Source organism: Herpailurus yagouaroundi, unplaced genomic scaffold, assembly GCF_014898765.1.
Source record: "Herpailurus yagouaroundi ecotype Mexico unplaced genomic scaffold, PumYag 188, whole genome shotgun sequence".
Lineage (NCBI taxonomy): Eukaryota > Metazoa > Chordata > Mammalia > Carnivora > Felidae > Herpailurus > Herpailurus yagouaroundi.
The window spans coordinates 15,330,147-15,336,390 of NW_024412419.1; the positions used below are offsets into that span (position 1 = coordinate 15,330,147).

The following is a 6,244-nucleotide window of genomic DNA, read 5'->3' on the forward strand; positions in this document are numbered from 1 at the left end:
GGATTCTGTGATGCGTGCCTTGGGTGTGCTAGAAAAAGGTTGCCGTTTTACAGGCTGAATGTAGATTCATAGCTGCATGGGCTCCCTAGATACTGAAGACCCAAGGGCCTGGCGAGTCCAGACAAGATCCACCCCTCCTATCTATAAATTCCCTTCAATAATAATATACATTCATACACATTATTTTCCACTTAATTCTTGTAAAAACTTTGTGAAGCAGACAGATTGGTATCATTACATCTGTTTTTATCAAAACATACAGGGGTTTGGTGGTATTAACTGCCTTGGCCAAGGCCTCTTGGCTGCTGAATGGCCAACCTGGAAGTGGTCTTCTTGTGAATAGCACTCCTGCTACAAGCCTGTCCTGTCCATCAAATCAGGAAGAATTGAGAGTGAAGAGCTGTTACAAAGTGCTTACCTTTGAAGATGCCCCTTTGAGAAAACAGAAGAGAAATGTCTAAGTATGGTTTGAAGACCATCTAGAAAGCTCTTCCCTAAAAGTATTTCCTCTACTTACTTGTCAATAACACCAAAATTTTACCATTAGAGAGTCACTTCTTTTAGTAAAGGACTAGGATTCTTGTAATTCTCTGAGTTTAAAAGGGGCCCATCAAAGAACTAGGGTATTGTCTAGTACTTCTAGACCAACATTTAATTGTGGTAAAATGAGTGAGCATTCCTTCCTCGTTCCCAGTAGGCATGTTTTATCATGTTAAGACAGTAACTATTATCTGTATTTTACTAAAAGTTGTCAACATAAATCATTCCTCTCAGCCAAACTGACCTCTTTCCTGTCCCCGAAACAGCTAATAACCATTACTCCCTTGCTCCAGCCACTACTCCCTCATCAGATCCTTTAACAGGATCTTGTTTTCCCCAGCTCTAGGGCTGGAAAGTCTATGGATTTTCTTAGAGATGACCTATTCTTGTTTCTTGTTCAGTAGATGAGTGAGGAGGTTGTTTGAGTTGCCAAGACCACATAATGGACTTCTGCCTAAATGCTGGAACCTAAGACAAATGCATTTTTTTTCCTGAACCTACTTCCATATGTCATTTTGAAGTAGTAGTAACAGCAATTCAGAAGCTATTCCACAGATAGCTTCCTCTCCATTCCTTATTCCCTTTTTTGTGTCAAAATCCCTAGCACCCTTCCCTGCCATGTAGAAGACCCATGAGGATGTATGCAACTGAAAACTGTCCAGTTCTGTGTAGATAAATTTCTCAGGGAGAGAAAATGATATCAGGTCCAAATCTTGCTCGTTGATGATCTAGTAACCAAAGTTCAAATCCCAACTATGCCACTAACTTGTTAAGTAACATGGCAAGCTGCTACTCATTTCTGGGTCTCAGTTTCTTCACCAACAAAGTAAGAAGTATCAGCGGCATTTCTGTTGGCCGTTTCACTTCTAAAATGCCAGTACTCAACAATCTTTGGCTCTAACTGGGTACTAAGAACAGTAAGTAGCAGACGTGATCTTACAAGCTCCTTGCTGATGACCAGTGTTCCTTTTCCTGTGAACAGAGCTTTTCTTTTCCTAATAAAAGATCATACTTTCCCCACAAACTGGCATTCACAGTGAAATGTAAATAACTGGTGCTGATTCTTTCTTGAGAGTCAGGTATGAACCAAAGCAGCTGCTGACAAGTGGGCATCAGGTGACTGAAACACGGGGAAGAGCAGAATGAAAGTCCAAGGAGAGAAGAGTGGAGAACTCCAAAGGTGGTCTTTGCTGTGGGGTGGCCTTGGCAGGTTAGAGGGCAAAGGCAAGCCTAAGTTTAACCTTTCAAAGCTTCAAATGAAACACCAGGGCATCTGGCCTGCCTCTCTTTGCCAAAACAGCCACCCCTCTGGAGTGCAGAGCTGCTTGAGATCCATCAGTCTCCAAGGTCAGAAGGTTAATGTCCCAACCTGACTCAGGTCACCTCTCTATGCCCCCTCTGAAACTTCAGCTCTACATTTTTAAGATGCATATAATAAAACGTGACCCTGAGGTCCACCCCATTAAAGGATAAAACGGTAATCCAGATACATACAACATCTCAGATACACGGAGGCTCCATTTGCCTCTGTTCGGAAATGGAATGCCGACAGATTTATGATAATTTGGATATTGTCTTTCTTCATGTACTAAACGTACTGTGGAGGAGGCTGTGGAAAGTGGAAAAGAACCTCAACTGTCCTAGTAATAATATATGGAAATGCCCATGGAACTTAAGATAAGAGGCTTTTATTTTTACCTATGACACACATTCTCATAGAGACCGGAGAAACAGTTGCGGCCTATTTAAAATGTGGTCATTTAACCTGCTTTGAATGTCACGCTAGGCGTAGGCTATAGGTTACTTGAAAGAAAAGAGATGCTTTCTTACTCATCTGTGAATCCACCGAAGTGCCCAGCACAGCTCCTGGCATGTAGTACATGCCCAGGAATACTTACTGTGGTTGACGAATGAACTTGAAAATAGCCATTGGGGAGCAGTGTGTTAACAGAGTGAACACAGCACTAGATTAGGGGAGTTAGCATACCTGCATTTTGATCACAATCAGTGCACTGAAGGCAACCTTGTGTAACTTCTGAGATGGGTCTTTGAGAGGCCTTGCAGCCTTCCCCCTCTTAGAACTGCTCTGACATTGCCCTTCAAGGAAGCCAATCAATCTCCTAGAGGGTGTGAGGTCACATGGAGAACAAGGACCCCCAACCAACAGCCGGTACCAACTTTCGAATGTGTGAATGAAACCGTCTTGGACCTTCTGGCCCAGCTGACCCTCCAGCTAAAATCCATCATGAGTGAGCCCAGGAAAAGCAGAAGAGAGACTGCTGGGCCATACAGAATCATGAGAAATAACATTTTTGTTTGTTTGTTTCCACCCACTAAGTTTTTGCATGGTTTGGCACACAGCAAGGGCTAATGTAGCCAGGAAGTTAGACGAGGTAGCTTCTAAGGTGCTGTCAGCTTTATGATTCTAAAACCTTAGTATAGAGCTAATAGTGAGAATAGAACAGCATTTCTGGAAGCGTCTCTATTCTGTACCATTGGTTTTGCAGAGGAGGAAACAGACACAGAGAGGAGAGGTCATTTTCCCAAGTTTGCCTTATATAATGCTTGATTGTGTCACATAGACTCTAAAAAGAAGAAAAGCAGAGGCTGGCCCATTGTCCATGCCCCCAGAAGTGTCCCTCCACACACTTGAGAAGATGGTGCTTCTGCTCTGTTTGACAGGACCAAGGAGAACTCCCTTCTGGAAAGCAGCCAGTCCATTAACGGACAAAACCCCAAGAAACAGCCCACACCATGAGACCATCCTTCCCTTCAAAAGACCCTAAATCTTTGTACCTTTATCTTAGGACAAAATTCAAATGTAATTAAAGAGTGCGTCTTAAATCTGGAGAGACTGGCTTTCCAGCACGTGCTTCTAATACACATTTTGTGTCCTAACAACGACTCTCTCCTCTCTCCACTGTATCATTTCTACCTGCCTTAAGTAGTGATGGCTGCAGCCTAAATGTGTGCTGTCTGCTGCTTTTATGTGCATCTCTGAAACTACTGATGAAAATTCTTCCCCCTGAAGTGTGAGCCGTTACTAACATACCATACAGTCTGGCATTGATTTAGGGCCAACCTGGGAATTTCAGGGTTGGGCTTGGATTTATCTGAGAGGAGTTAAATGTTTGGGGCAGGGGTGTAGTGCTGTTCCAACAAAATGGCAAAAGTAAACTTCAAGATGAGTGTCAGTAGAGAGAATTAGAAGAGACAATTAAATAAATACCTGGATGGAAATTCTGGGTCCGGTGCCATCAGCAGAGCACACAACATACATTTTAGACACATTCTAAAGACAATTTCAATAAGTCATCTGAGAAGATGAATCAAATAAATCCCAAATCTTAAGAACAGATTGGTTGCTATGTGGCTTCCTGCAAGTGGACCATTAAATCAACTTTTTTAAAACTAACAGTTTCTCCTGTCATCACCAAGTGAAGAAGTGGAGGGGGAAAAAAATCAGTTAGCCAAAGGAATGACATTCAGATGTTGAAAGGCTGAAACCTGAGGAACACTACCAAACTGTTGCTAAAAAACAACAAGGAGCTGGTGTTGAAAATGAAGACACAAAGGAGCGTGCTCTCCAAGGCTTAGCGCATGGTCTGTGCCCACACGTGCTGACTGGCATCAGTGATCTGCCTAAGAAAACACAGTAGCTGGTTTCCTTCCAGAACCTTCTCACCTATGGTTGTAACTCCGTGTGACGGTGGTGAATCTGGAAGGCGGATGATGACCTGCACCTCCTCACACGGCGCTGCCTTGCATTTCTGCAACCAGCAGTCATCTGAACCTCTGGTTTTGTCTGACCCGTTGATCACTTACCACCTTATACTGTAGGCTGTTGGCACATCACAGACAGATTCACTGGCCCAGGAGCTCCTGCACCCACCAAAGGCAGCACAACTGAGGACAGAAAACGCCAGCATCCCCCATGGGCCTGAGGACATGGAGTTGGCAGCCAGGGGTGTTTAGTCCCAGGCTAAACTATGTGACTGAAACCCAAGTCAGAATTCTTGAGAGAGCACTGGAATAAGAATAAGAAGACATGGAGATTAGCCCAGCTGTGCTAATAACTGCCTGAGAAACCGTATCACTCAACCACTCTGGCCTCAGTTTCCTGATTCAGGAACAAAATGGTTTGAGTAGATGATCTCTCTAAAGGTGGAACAGAGACGCCTTCTCTCCCTCAAAAACCACTCTGCCATGTTAGCCGTGCGATCTCAGCCCACCTGACCTCAGCTCCTCAGTTCCTCATCCGCAAAGTCCTAGAGTCATAAGGATAAAATAAGTTATAATGTGTTACAAATTTAGGACACTATCTGGCATGTAGAGATTAAGTATTTAATATATGTTAGCATAAATAAATATGTTATAACTCAGTTGTTCAAGTAACTTGGAAGCAAAGAGGAAGCAAACTATGGTAGCCCTCTGATAGCATGAATGCTTTTGAGATTATAATAGGGACTGGCCTCACCTCCCCATTTCCCCCATAATGTGTCTGCTCATCTTTCTTCAGGTGCTTTGTCACTTTTATGGAATTATTTTTATTACAGATGAGCTTTTCTCTATTAATCTTTATTGAAGAATAATCATAAAAATCAGCATACTTTTGTGTACTTCAATAAAGAAAAATTGTCTTGCTTGCTTGTTTGTTTAGACTTTGATGTGTCTTCTAACCTTTGACTGAGTTTTACTAACCAGGCACTTAAATGCATGCCCATCAGAGATGTATTAAAACACACGAACAACAACTTCTTCATGTTTATATGTTTAGAAAAAGAGAAAATGAAAGCAAAAGAGATTTAGGAATTTCTCTTACACTGAAGAAACACCTGTAAGGAACTGAGTCATTTCTTCTATTTCTTTTTATCCTGCTAAATACAAATGTAATGGAAATTCTCTATCACGTAAAATCTCAAATAGCCAATCCTTGGGTGGGAGGATTAGAGTAGGGTTTTTTAAATTTCCATCATTATAATATCTTTAATTTCCAAATTTTCTAACATGACCTTGTATTTTATAATAAGAAAAAATAATGTAATTTTTAAAGGTACTCATTGGTCCAGCAATCAGCCAGACTTGTACTAACTGTTCCATCCACCAAACAGAAGGCATCTCTTTGGGGGCCAGGAAAACTGCCAAGAGAGAAGGTAGTGTCTCCCTCTTGGAACTGTACAGTTTACGGAAGAGACAAGACACACAGATAGAGTGAACTGAGATACATTTAACACCAAAGGGGATGTTCAGAGTAAATAAACCTAAAGCAAGAGAAGGAGTTGGAGTTTTGGGGCTTCTTTGTAGTAGGATCATCTCTATCCTACATTCACTAATTTCACAACCATGAGCTTGAGAGTGTCCTGCTCACCAGGCCCTGCTGTAGGCTTCAGAGGTATAATGATGAAAAAGATGCCCTCCCTGCCCATATCAAAGCCATTGGATAATAAGGAGATACAGAGACTTAAAAAGATCATTTAAAATGGGCTGATGAATGGATAAAGAAATTGTGGTTGATATACAAAGTGGAATACTACTTGGCAATGAGAAAGAATGAAATATGGTCCTTTGTAGCAACGTGGATGGAACTGGAGAGTGTTATGCTAAGTTAAATAAGTCAGAGAAAGACAGATACCATATGTTTCACTCTTATGTGGATCCTGAGAAACTTTACAGAAGACCATGGGGGAGGGGAAGGGAAAAAAAA

At 41.9% G+C, this 6,244-nt stretch overlaps 1 long non-coding RNA gene across 2 annotated transcripts in view; it reads right to left on the reverse strand.

Moving 5' to 3' along the window:
* The window catches only part of LOC121044157 (uncharacterized), a 30,404-nt gene that overhangs the window by 3,291 nt on the left and 20,869 nt on the right, over positions 1–6,244 (reverse strand). Inside the window, exon 3 of one of the 2 annotated variants that reach the window (XR_005797172.1) lies at positions 259–432. The exons of the other annotated variant lie outside the window; for it this stretch is intronic. This is a non-coding gene — a long non-coding RNA (uncharacterized LOC121044157). Of the gene's footprint in view, positions 1–258; positions 433–6,244 lie in introns of those variants that run through there. 2 annotated transcript variants of the gene reach the window in all.